Source organism: Amphiura filiformis, chromosome 2 (genome assembly GCF_039555335.1).
Source record: "Amphiura filiformis chromosome 2, Afil_fr2py, whole genome shotgun sequence".
NCBI classification, from domain to species: domain Eukaryota; kingdom Metazoa; phylum Echinodermata; class Ophiuroidea; order Amphilepidida; family Amphiuridae; genus Amphiura; species Amphiura filiformis.
In genome coordinates this window covers 75,986,866-76,000,986 of record NC_092629.1, presented here as the reverse complement: position 1 = coordinate 76,000,986, position 14,121 = coordinate 75,986,866, and the positions used below count along the sequence as shown (strand labels likewise).

General features: G+C 34.9%; 2 protein-coding genes across 2 annotated transcripts in view; one reads left to right on the top strand and one right to left on the bottom strand.

The window, feature by feature from the left end:
• The window catches only part of LOC140146627 (tyrosine-protein kinase SRK3-like), a 49,843-nt gene extending 36,374 nt beyond the window's left edge, over positions 1-13,469 (bottom strand). Inside the window, exon 1 of the mRNA XM_072168496.1 lies at positions 13,276-13,469. The gene's annotated coding sequence lies outside the window, so the exon portion shown is untranslated. The remainder of the gene's footprint in view (positions 1-13,275) is intronic.
• LOC140137100 (poly(A)-specific ribonuclease PNLDC1-like) overlaps positions 1-14,121 on the top strand; it is a 182,646-nt gene that overhangs the window by 145,540 nt on the left and 22,985 nt on the right. The gene's annotated exons all lie outside the window — the stretch shown is intronic.

Sequence of the window (14,121 nt, the reverse complement as noted above, 5' to 3'; positions counted from 1 at the left end):
AAAACGATGTTTTTCGATATTATTTTTTCAAACCAAGCCAAACCATTAATGCTGATAAAAGTCATGACTGTAGTGATTATATTCGACAAGTTAGTTTCATCCGATCGCGTTATTTATAGACAGTAAAAGGTGAAATGTCAGTATAGTTTCCATGTACGAACTCTTTGTTTACATCAAAAGTGACATTTCCGATTTGTTCAAAGTTCCCGGTCCGCGCATGCGCCGTGCGTTTGTCCTATGTCAAAATTTAAACCCAACGTGGTTGTTTGTTATGTATCGAGCACGCTGATTGGCTTAGCCAATATTTTAGTAGTTTATTCGACCAATCAGAAAATTCGTACTTCGCTTCACTGCCAACAATTGTGTGCTGCCAAACCAGGCCGTCGCATTCATTGATTGGCTTATGATTTAGTAAAATCGTCTGTGCAACCAATCACAAAACGGGTTATGGAGCACGTCGGTATAACAATTTTGCTGATGCCAGTGACAGCGTGTGTGTTTATTTGGGAGCAATACATGAATATCGGGAGATTTATCCGAAAAAAAAAAGAATTATAAATGAACTCATACGGGGGAATTAATGGCTGCAGGACTCAAACAGGGGATATAGCACGATTAGTTTGTAAGCTTTTGCCAGTACTTGTTGCCTGTCATCATTTATAAATAACTGTAAACGTATAACTTGGTTCATGAGTTGTTAACCGGTTGTTAAGCTTAAATTTATTAATTTTCATGATTTGATTTTGTAAAAGCCTGTAGTTTTATCATGTCATATTCACTGATTCTGTCATGGCAGGAAAAAGTGGGTAATACGGGAAGCTCATTGCAGGAAATTTTTGGTTTTGACCAAAAATTAAAGAAATACATACCGGTATGGGAAATATATGTCATACTGGAGGAAATTTGGTAAAACTGGAGGAAATTCTGGATTGCTTGCATGGAAAAAAACATTCTGTGTCTGGAACCGATTCATGAATTCGGCTCCATGCGCCGTAATCTACTAGGTCTGTTTCAAAGGCAACTCTTTTGAAATGGAAACAAGAGTTGATCGACACGTACAATTGGCAATCTGACTCTGACGGGATTAAGGCAGTTAAACTAAAGCTACCTGTAAAGTTTGCAACAAGTATTGGCAAAAAATAAAACTCATTACCCATTTGGCAATTTTCGTCTCAGATAGTCATATTTAGTACAAGGAACTTATACGATGTCCTCATTCACAAACTGATACTAGATCTGTCTAGCGGTCCGAATTTTGAGCCATACAAGTTTACGTGGGGAACTAAAGTCATATTGCCATTTTGAAACAAAAATTTACTGAGACACATTTTCACAATGAAGATTTTGAACATTTCTGGATATATTTCTTGAAAAATTGGTCATAAATTTTGTGAAACGGAGGCTCCAAATAAGGACTCAGATTGCACCAGAGAGCATCTAGATTCCAGGCTAGAACCCCAGAGCTGGACCCCGGCCGTAAGGCCGTATAAAATTAATGTTTTGATTCTCGTCCAGAGGATTTTCATGAATTGATGAGGGAGGAGGTGTCTTTTTTTTTTTTTTTTCAATGTAAAATTAGCATTGTCAGTAGTTTTCGGTCTTCTCCAACAGTGCTTGAGGAAACGACGAGGCCCTTTTTTTTTTCAAATGTGTGATTCTGAGGGATAAACCCCCTAGAGTACCACAAAAAGACTTGGAAGTGATGCTTGTTCTCTAATAAACTTATTTGTATGTATGAACATTTCATAAATCATTCCAAAGTCTAAAAAAATTTAAAAATCTAAAAAAAAATTTTAAAAATCTGACAAATCCCAGAAATTGAGGAGGGAGGGACGAGAACCAAAATATTAATTTTACACGGCCCTAAGGACTTGGCGCTATGCGCTCATGATGTGGGGGGCAAGCGATTTTTGGCCAGCCGTTCGAAATTTTACCCGGGGTGGCTCATAATTGGCTCAATTGGTGCATCAAACTTATCTATTTAGACATAATCAGAGCACTTTGATTTATTTTTGGATCCCCATAGAGACAAAAACGTGACATTTGACCTTTTTGGTTATGACTCAAGAATGGTACGTCCTAGATAGGTCAAACTATACAATTTCTGAATGCTTGAGGGAGTCTAGAGGAATACATTGGAATGGTATTTAACACAATTTGAGCAAGTTTGAAATTTCACCCTGGGGTGCAATTTTAGGTGCTCAAAAGTTGAGCTCCTGAATAATTCCAGGAGAACAAATACCGTATTCGTCCGAGTATAGTCCCACGCTCGAGTATAATCCCACCCCCATTTTTGAAAAATTTCAGAAATTGTAAAAAAAAAATTTTTTTTTTTTTTTAAGTTTATTTTTTTCGGTTTTGGAGTGTCCCTGGACCTAGACCTAGATGCTAGGATCATTCATGGTTGACCTAAAAAAAAAAAAAAAAAAAATTTCAAGATATTTTGTATTTTAATATGAAAATTGATAATTTGTATTCATGTCATACTCTATTAATGATTTCAAAATGCATTGAATTTGAATGCATTTTGAAATCATTAATAGAGTATGACATGAAAACAAAGTATCAATTTTCATATTAAAAACACAAAATATATTGAAATTTTTTTTTTTTTTTTTTTTTTTTTAGGTTTTTTTTTTTTTTTTTTTTTTTTTTTTTTTTTTTTTTTTTTTTTTTTTTTGTTTTGAAATTGAGTATAATCCCACCCCCAATTGTGAAAAATTTTCACATAAAAAACGGGTGGGACTATACTCGGACCAATACGGTAATTGAGCTCCTCATATTTCTATTAAAGGACTGAGGAACACATATATATGACGGCAATCACTGACATTTTTGTATTGTCAAATGTTCAATTCATCATTTTGTCACCAACAATATTAACACAGGCAATCATTACGGTACAGATAAACTTTAACTCAAATATTACACTATCGTCCATGATGATTTTGAAGAACCATTAAATAACATACACCATGCTGTTGTTTTAATGTATGATGAAATATTTCTATATTATTTCTCCTAACATGCCCAACTGAAGACTAGCCAAGTATCAAAATAGTTGTCAAAATTTCAAAATTCTATTCATATTTCTATTTTTTCATGATTTAAAAGTGTAAAAACCTATGACAATTCCACATAGTAATAGAATTTTTGAGACATGCACTGCATTGGGGTAATTAAAAAGTTTACACTTATTTTCATATATTCTTTAACCATGTTAACAGTCCATGCTCATATGTTGTATTACTTCCTGAAAGGCCTGTTCAGTTATCAACATAATCCAAAAGCGTAAAACACCTTAAAATTATGTTTTTTCTTCCTAGGTCTACTGTATCAGTTCTGTTTTTACACCTTGTAATAAAACCATAGCATAAGTCAATATCAATAATTGCGAAACTCGAAAAACAATCTACAATTATATTATGTTATTGTTGTATCCATTTTAATATTTAACTCTTCTTTAAATGTTTTTGTAAACACTTTCATAGCAATTTCCAACTATGTCATCTCTCCATATTTAAAACCAAACAGTCTAATTTCCCAATATTACCAAATACCCGACCCATCGACTCGTCCAAACACACAAGGTTCTGAACAGAAACAGTATACAACCAGCTACAACCACACACGTTTTCCAAACACTACCACTCTCCATCTAACACCAACATCAGCTAATAACCGCCAAACCCGAGAACCGTGAAAGCCGAGAACCGCTCTAGTTGTTTATATGTTTGGAATAAACACGCAAGCCAAATTTTATATGTTCCAGGAAAACATATCAAAAGTGTGTTTACTTTCCTAATTTGGAGTCTTATCCTCGCATTTCTTGATATGCCTAGACTTGGCATAGTTTTACTTCATTTTATATGATCAAAATCTCTGGGTCATGCGTCGAATAATAGTTGGCAGAAGCGTTTATAAAAAATTAAATAAATTATTATGTAATTTGAATTTTGGAATTGACACACAAGGAAAGGGTGTTTATTTCCAATATGGCAAGTTTCATCTCCGCCATTTTTATTACGCCTAGATTTGGCGTATTTTACTAGTTAACATCGTCAGGTGGCAGTCATCGTACCTAATTAGTATAAATTATCGTGATGACTGTTTTTCCTAAAAACTAGAAAAGACAATTGCAAAGACAAGAAATTGCATTGAGCGAATTTTATCACAGACTTTTATGATAAAGTTAATTTATAAAAAGTCAATATTTTTTCAGACAGAAAAAATTCCCACGGATGACTATAAAGGCGAGACTGTCTTTTAATCATGTCATAAAATAGCCAAGCATTATGCCTACTCAAGTGGGCGGCTGTTTTTGTCCATTCAGGAATACCATTGTTACTATATACAATGCTAAAAGGATAACCTGAATGGAACCGCACGTGAGTTATAATAACGTGTAAGTTGTGGTCTTCACTATGATTGGCTGGCTTGTTTACAAGACCGCCATGAAAACCACACTTGATAAAGTTGCACTGCACATTCGGGCGTTGATGATACAGCAGCTCTGTACCTGTAGAGCTGGAGTTAGTATATACTAGAATGTGCTTTTAAGTTCAAGCTTGAGCTTTAATATCATGCTAACATGACTTCATTAATTTTGTTTTCATGTTATTGTCCTAACACGAGAGATCCGAAATGGATATTCGTGCCTAAGGACAGGAAGGTCATTTTTAGCAATCATCACGAAAGACCAAAAATGGATACTCGTGCTGAAATTTGTATAGATCCAAGTTCGGAATCTATGCTTTCTTGTATGCTTTTATATGATATACCATATAGGCCTATATTATATAAGAAAAACGATATAATTCAACTATAGACATTCTTCAACTAAGTAGCATGTTACTAGTATAGGTTGTGCTGCTATGAATAAGTCAAGTAGTAAGCCTATAGAGTGTCTGGAATTATTCAATATTACGGCGCAAGATGACATTGTCATGGCGCTGTAGTAATTCGTGAGAGCTTTAGTAAAAGCTAACCGATACATAATTCGACACATCAATTTATGTTCAAAATCTAAACATGGGTCAGTTTTAGAACCATTCTAGACCTTCATAGCGCAACTGATGACGGAGTGTAACTCCAGAAGCGTGAATTTGTATATAAGCTTGCATACAGCTTGCAAATCACGTCTTGCTAGCTGTATGTTTAGTAGCAACGAATTTAGCTTGTTCCAATTTTGGTAGATAATCATGATATTGGAACAAAGTATAGCTAATTGCCGATATGAGTGGGTTTCGTTTGAGAATATGTTATGCATAGAGTAGCATAACTTAATACATTGCAAGGCTCCAAAGAGCAGGCAAAAGAGACTTCTAGTAAAATCATCATTATCATAAAAGATAGTACCAAGTGCAGGTACATATGAAGTATACTTGCTTTCAAGTCTGAAAGAAAATTATGTGAACTCCATTAATTGCAAGTCTTTGCTATGTGTTTTAAGCTGTATGGAATTAATATTTTGTTTAATTCCTAGTTAGCACGCTTACTTTTCAGAACGCCACATTAAAAGCCAATAAGACATGTAACACTGATCTCTCACAAAGTTGTTTCGATTAATCAATATTGTTATACCATGTACACGGTAGAGTGAAGAGATCAGGTGGTGTTAAACATGTTTAGATGTTTACAGCATGATTCGATATTTCGGGTATTTCTAGCCAGAATTACCCGAGGATTTCAGATAGAAATTCCTTACAAAAATGAGACTCTAAATTGTTCCATAGTTTTGGATATTTCTATGTTTTTAGTATTATATTTTCATCGCCCAATGAGATAGCTTCTGACTGGATTCAGGTTCTGTCCAGGACCTGCCGTGAGTTATAATTTTGTTTGTTTCCACCCCGGTTTGTAGCGGTATCTCTTCGTGGTAACGCAGCCATTCTGTGAGGGTTTGACAGGGGGACAGGTAGTATTGACACACGATCCTATAGGATTGTGGATAGTCAATCCCTCGTTGAAAGTTGGACTATCTCATGGGCAGTTTTCATTGTTTATATGTTTGGAATAAACACGCAAGCCAAATTTTATATGTTCCAGGAAAACATATCAAAAGTGTGTTTACTTTCCTAATTTGCGAGTCTTATCCTCGCATTTCTTGATATGCCTAGACTTGGCATAGTTTTACTTCATTTTATATGATCAAAATCTCTGGGTCATGCGTCGAATAATAGTTGGCAGAAGCGTTTATAAAAATTATATAAATTATTATGTAATTTGAATTTTGGAATTGACACACAAGGAAAGGTTGTTTATTTCTAATATGGCAAGTTTCATCTCCGCCATTTTTATTACGCCTAGATTTGGCGTATTTTACTAGTTAACATCGTCAGGTGGCAGTCATCGTACCTAATTAGTATAAATTATCGTGATGACTGTTTTTCCTAAAAAACTAGAAAAGACAATTGCAAAGACAAGAAATTGCATTGGAGCGGAATTTTATCACAGACTTTTATGATAAAGTTAATTTATAAAAGTCAATATTTTTTCAGACAAAAAAAAATTCCCACGGATGACTATAAAGGCGAGACTGTCTTTTAATCATGTCATAAAATAGCCAAGCATTATGCCTACTCAAGTGGGCGGCTGTTTTTGTCCATTCAGGAATACCATTGTTACTATATACAATGCTAAAAGGATAACCTGAATGGAACCGCACGTGAGTTATAATAACGTGTAAGTTGTGGTCTTCACTATGATTGGCTGGCCTGTTTACAAGACCGGCCATGAAAACCGCACTTGATAAAAGTTGCACTGCACATTCGGCGTTGATGATACAGCAGCTCTGTACCTGTAGAGCTGGAGTTAGTATATACTAGAATGTGCTTTTAAGTTCAAGCTTGAGCTTTAATATCATGCTAACATGACTTCATTAATTTTGTTTTCATGTTATTGTCCTAACACGAGAGATCCGAAATGGATATTCGTGCCTAAGGACAGGAAGGTCATTTTTTAGCAATCATCACACGAAAGACCAAAAATGGATACTCGTGCTGAAATTTACCATATAGGCCTATATTATATAAGAAAAACGATATAATTCAACTATAGACATTCTTCAACTAAGTAGCATGTTACTAGTATAGGTTGTACTGCTATGAATAAGTCAAGTAGTAAGCCTATAGAGTGTCTGGAATTAATCAATATTACGGCGCAAGATGACATTGTCATGGCGCTGTAGTAATTCGTGAGAGCTTTAGTAAAAGCTAACCGATACATAATTCGACACATCGAATTTATGTTCAAAATCTAAACATGGGTCAGTTTTAGAACCATTCTAGACCTTCGCAGAGCAACTGATGACGGAGTGTAACTCCAGAAGCGTGAATTTGTATATAAGCTTGCATACAGCTTGCAAATCACGTCTTGCTAGCTGTATGTTTAGTAGCAACGGATTTAGCTTGTTCCAATTTTGGTAGATAATCATGATATTGGAACAAAGTATAGCTAATTGCCGATATGAGTGGGCTTGTTTGAGAATATGTTATGCAGAGTAGCATAACTTAATACATTTGCAAGGCTCCAAAGAGCAGGCAAAAGAGACTTCTAGTAAAATCATCATTATCATAAAATATAGTACCAAGTGCAGGTACATATGAAGTATACTTGCTTTCAAGTCTGAAAGAAAATTATGCGAACTCCATTAATTGCAAGTCTTTGCTATGTGTTTTAAGCTGTATGGAATTAATATTTTGTTTAATTCCTAGTTAGCACGCTTACTTTTCAGAACGCCACATTAAAAGCCAATAAGACATGTAACACTGATCTCTCACAAAGTTGTTTCGATTAATCAATATTGTTATACCATGTACACGGTAGAGTGAAGAGATCAGATGGTGTTTAACATGTTTAGATGTTTACAGCATGATTCGATATTTCGGGTATTTCTAGCCAGAATTACCGAGGATTTCAGATAGAAATTCCTTACAAAAATGAGACTCTAAAATGTTCCATAGTTTTGGATATTTCTATGTTTTTCGTATTATATTTTCATCGCCCAATGAGATAGCTTCTGACTGGATTCAGGTTCTGTCCAGGACCTGCCGCAGTTATAATTTTGGGATGTTGCTCAACCGGGTTGAATTTGACAGAATTGGGGCTGTTGCTCAACCGGGTTGAATTTGACAGGAGTCGGGTGTGGGATGGTACTTAAGTTTGATTTGTGTAGGGATGAGCTGCTGTGACTTTCAAAGTGGACTCATCAATATAATATATCAATTTTTCAAGACATTTGGGCTCATTAATATGTACCAAAAGTCAACATTTTCAACCAAATTTTAACACAAATTGTCAAACAACTTTTTCCTTTAGAAAAAAGGACCCATCCATGTACCAAAATCAATGATAGGGGGTCATTGATATACCAAATGACCAAAAATGCCACCCATGTTTGTCCCAGTATGGTAATTTGTAGAAATGCTCCTGTAGATTGTCATCTGATTTTTTTCTGGACTCATTTTAAACCTATTTTATTCAGCTTGATCATGGAACTTTTTGATATGATTCATGGTGTGTATCATCATTATTTTGTTTCTTCATGATCTTTGATCTTAACATTTTATCACATGCACACCAAATAGTGCTAGTATTGATTGGGATGGACCTTAAATGTTGGGACCCAGATCACAGTTCGACCTCAAAGATCAGCCATTTGTGGAAGCAAAAAGCCACAACCTGTACCATAGTCTTGATGGCTATTCAGGAAGATGGCTATTCAGGAAGATGATTAATATCCTACATATCATGCCTCATGATTTATCGTGTATAACCATTTGCTATAAAACAGTTCTTATACCATGTTTACTGTATTAATATTTTATCATATTGATAACATTTGACCAAATGTTTAAATATCTTCCAGGGTCTACAGTGACACAGATGTGCCTGCATGCCTAACATGCCAGAAAATACACTGACCAATGTTAATTCAGGTCATAAAGATCATCACTTGGGTGAATCATGACCTTTTTCAGTCCCATACAATTCCTATATATTTTTTTTCATTGTCACCAAAAGACCCCATTTTTCAAGAATTAAAAAAAAAATATGATATAGGCCTATTCATTTTCAATATTGATGACTTCAAAAATATTTTGTACCAATAATGTGTAAACCTTTTATGTTGCCCCAACATTTTCACAGAAAGACCTCTTGTTTGGTAATTTTTTCCCCAGTCTCATGGAAAGACCCCCTTTTTGGTAGGGTTTGGTAAAATTTTCAGTCTCATGGAAAGAGCCTTAGTTTAGAAGTGGTGTTCGTAATCCCAGTGTCACTTCCAAAGTCAACTGCCCCTTTCCTTGGGTCACAGCTGCTGTTACTGACACATTTACATGGTTCAATCCAACTGATTAAGCCATAGATGACAGTGGCCACATTGCCATCGCCTGGCAGAACACATCAATTTTCACTTCTCTTTTTCACAATTTTTAAAATATTTTTATGTTACACTTTTGATCATGCAATAAATGCTGCTATAGAATTTTAGTATGACTATGAGCAATTTTAAAGATAAGTTTGTTAGATATTACAATAATACTACCTTGAATATCATGAATATTGAATCTATATCTCTAGACCAGGCTATAACTTTAATTAGTCATACAGAGGAGAAACTCTTTGGAATTTACATACCTAATATTCCATATTATTTTAGACCCTGTTACTTAAGGACAAATACATGAAGATATTTTGCAGTTTAACCTTTGGACTTTAGGAAGCAAATGAGGAAAAGAGTAAAATTGTCCCTCAATTATACCAGGTCTGGTGATAGACCTGGTTTAACTTGTTTTGTGCATACTGACCTTCCTTTAAGTTTTATTTTATGGTTATTGCTTTTATAACATGTTTATTTAAAAGTATGATTTTCCTAATTACTCCTGTTCATTTAGCATCAATATAAATTTTGCCAAATATTACACATGCCCAACTGTTTATAAAAATTTCACTAAATATGGTGGTATATTTTCCAAAGTAAACCTTAGTTATAAGGTGTACTTGTAATATGTCTAATAAATAGGGATGATTACTGACCAAACAACTTGATTAAAACACTCCCATAGACAAGGGAGGAGCTCAACTGTGTTGTAAGTTATAGGCCTCATACTTGCAGCTAAAGGATGATTTGCTTAAATTGTAATAACTGCTCATTTTGTGTCTCATGGGGGTGCTACATAGCTTTAGAGTGAACTATCTATGTGTTAACAAGCATACACAACTTTCCATACCATTCCACCACAATAAACAAATCAATATTGATTACATTGGCCCATAAAAGCACTAGACCACAACTCCATTGTCTGGCTGTGTACATTTTGTGTTGAATAGAACATAACTATTAATACCTGAATATAACCATAGATGAACTCCTGGATGGGGCAGCTTTAATTAGCATGAGGCCGCATTGATATGTAAATAGCGTATTGTTATTTAAATTTGCGCCCAGGCGTATTGAGGGCGACAGTCATGTTATCCAGACGGAGAATGGCTGCATATGCCGGGCATGTCAATTTGCTGAGTGAAGGCTGATAATTGCCTTTCTGTATAGGTAATAAGCTAGTATATTTCGTGTACCAGTTGGTTATAACAAAAAAATTAGTATCATATTAAATATATTAAATGTATAAACTTTGAAATTTACATGAATTTGAAGAGCAGAGCTTCAAATGTAGCTAAGTCAGGTGATGTGAAATTCTGCTGCGTGACCCCCTCTGCGTGGTAGAATTATATTCATAAAATATTGAATTTAACAGATATCGTGGGTAGCCAACCACGATTTATCAGCATTTAAAATATATGTTAATTAACAAAGATAAATAATAAAGAGTACAAATGGCAATTAACTAGTAAACAAGCCTGAAATCTTAAAATGTTGCCACGTGATTTCCGAACACATGATATGTTAACATGTGACCACTATTCAGATTTACCGTAAATATTTGGAGTATGCCTGCACATCATGCACATACACTGTGCATTTCTTTACTTCCGTATAAAATCAATAATTCATGCTGGGAGCCAAGTAACATTGTCTGCTCAGAGCAGATTGGTATTTTATTTTACTTGAGAGCATAATAGAAATACATAAAAGCGAATAAGGCGCCATGATGGAAGGTCAGGTCGGGTATCAAAGGTTATTCATAACTTAAATACTACTTGTATTTCCCACCTTGCCTCTGTCACATGTTTCCTTCATATTATTGACAGCAAGTCCTAATTTTGACTTTGCTATTGCAAAATGTCATTTCATATCAAATTAGTAGACTTTCTTAGAAAAAACATATCACTGGTGCCTGATGGTAATACCCGTTCGCCATTTCATTAAACTGGCTCGTTTTCGCCTGTTTTGCGCCCAGATGTATTGGGCGCGCTATACTCTCATTGAACAGGCAAAGTTCATAAAACTAACAACGTTGTTATTTAATTGCCAAACTCAATTAACATGATCCAAGGGGTCGAACATGAATTATTCATAACGAGCTATAACGGATCGATAACTGGCCTCACTTTCTAGCTAGTAAACCAGCTGAATTTTTCATAGATTTTGCGTTGCTAATAGAACAACCGTGAATTTAGTGTCACCCCCTTGATATAACTGTAAATTGAGAAACCAGGAAATTGACAAGTGCTCTGACTGGGCTGTAATTGGGCTTCCTGGTTTGACCTGCTTTGCCCTGCCTTTTCCCCTCTTTCCTGTATTTTTCTTACTTTTGGGGGAAATTTGTTTCACCTTTCCTGGATATTTTAACAGGCTCCCGGCAGGTACCTGGTAGGCTCCCAGTAGGAATCTATTGTTTAGGTGCCCAGGAAAACATTTCCTGGTTACATTTTTTTGGATAGGGTAATTGTTCCAATGTCGCACACAATTGACCGGCGTTTGCGTGTTGTTGTGCATTGAACAAACTGCGCGTGCTGGCTGCCGTATTTGGATTGCGCGCTACCATATTTGCACAGATTGTGATACGCACTTTTGTTATTGGTCGTCCTGTTTTAGCCTGATCGATTTTTGGAAAGGGAAGATGTAAAAATCATCTATTTTTATAAACTTTTGAGCAAAATGTTGTGTTATTTTGTAAGGTGAAGAGATTAAAGTGGCGGTTATGAATGAGGTTAATAACTTTGCATCGGGCATTGCGAAAAATCTAAACATTTTGCTTTGGACCTCGGAATGTTTAGATTTTTCACAATGCCCTAAAATAACGGATGCGCAGTTATTAACCTCTAAGTATAATTTTGAGTTAAATGATTAATAACATATTTTTGTTTGTCAAAAATCGACCATGGCATTGTCTACATTTGGTTCTGATAAATAGCAACATTATTTCTTTTGGTTTGTAGCACAATACAAAAGGAGAAAGCAATGGTTTTTTTAGGGGGTGCACATTTGAAAAAACAGCATGAACATGGTGTGTAAAAACGAAGGATATTCAAACAGATTCTAACAATTATGTAACATACAAAAATAATGTAAAGCTTTAATTATCCATGCAACGCACTAACATTTCACTTACTGGGATATTTAATTGCTGAGAATCGTGGTTTTAGAGAGCAAGTTTACATGTCTTTTATACATTTTTTATACGTTTCTTGTAGTAGCAATAAAAGGGGCATTTTGTGATCTTCAGCTTCATCAACCCCCACTTTTCTCAAACAAAGTTGAGATTTTTATATCACTGGAAACTTCTGGCTATACATAATGCTTATGTACAAAAAATGTCTTGCAGATTAATTCCTTTAGCAAAAGTATCGTCAAATTTGAATTACGTTCTGGTACACCAAAACGAAATTACAACACAGTGGTCTATTCGCCATAGAAATGATGTAATAATCAGATTAACTACCAAGTACCATAGGAATAGATGAATACAATTTTTGAATATATCGCCCTACACTACAAGTAGGTTGCACTCATCACCTGTGTATGTCTGCAATCATAGATTGAATACAACAATACCACTCAATCTTACTGGTGCGAGTGATCTGCAGTACTAGTAACATCTGTGGTTCAATGTAGGTACCGTGTGAATGTTGCAGTGCAGGGTATATATATTTAAAATTGTATTCATCTATTGCTGTGTTAGTTTATCCGATTATTACGCCACTTCTTCGAATGGAGCAGTGCAATACATATATTGACAGAAGCATGCATAACTCGCAAAATCAGAATCAATTGAAATTTTGGGAATAAGCTTTAGCCTGGATATCTATACTGAAAAATGTCACAAAAGAGGATGCTAGTATCACGAAATACTCCTTTAAGCTTGCTCTTACCTCTTGTATATGAAATATATATGATATCATATAGATATATGAGCTGTATTTGTATCACACATTGACTCAATATTGATGCATTGGAAATACCCTTCGTACTGGAAAAACCCTGCAATCACAATTGTTGCATACAACAATGTAGCAGTGTACAAATGAATGTACATCTGGTATAAACCAGCTATACCATAAGTTCAAGTACATGTACACTGTACACAGTGTACATGCATGATACCATAATACACACCACAATATGCATGCCATTCAGGTCTGGGAATTCCCCTCAATATATTTATATTTTCACATGCAGTTAATTTTTAAAAAACTCTAGAGCCTTTAATTGTTTCCTATAAATTATTGCTGAAAGTTTTGGTTTTATAGAAAGAAAACAGCATTTGATAAAAGAAAAGGCTATCTAGATATATATAAAAAAAAATCTTTTAATTATATTCCTTGAAAATATGCAGGGGAAAATGAGAACAGGGTACCAAATAATATTATGACCCTATCAAGCAAAATACAAATGTGAATCAGAAAATTCTAAATTGGAATTCATGTTTGTCATTTTTAAATTTATTTGATCAAATATGCACACATGTCAGTACTGATATGGGGATTTCTAGTTAAAGAGACATTCACAAAATATTTCTTTTCAACAAAACCAAAACTTTTACTTGAAGGTCTCGCCTATGGGATAGTCATCATCAGAATATTGCTACCCACAATTTTCAGGGATAAAATGGGGATGGCAAAGAGTCATTAAAAAATTTGCTTTGCCCCCTCAAAAAAACAAATCCTGGTTACGCCACTGGTGTCCCCCTCCCCAACCACAGCTATCCTCAAAGTAGA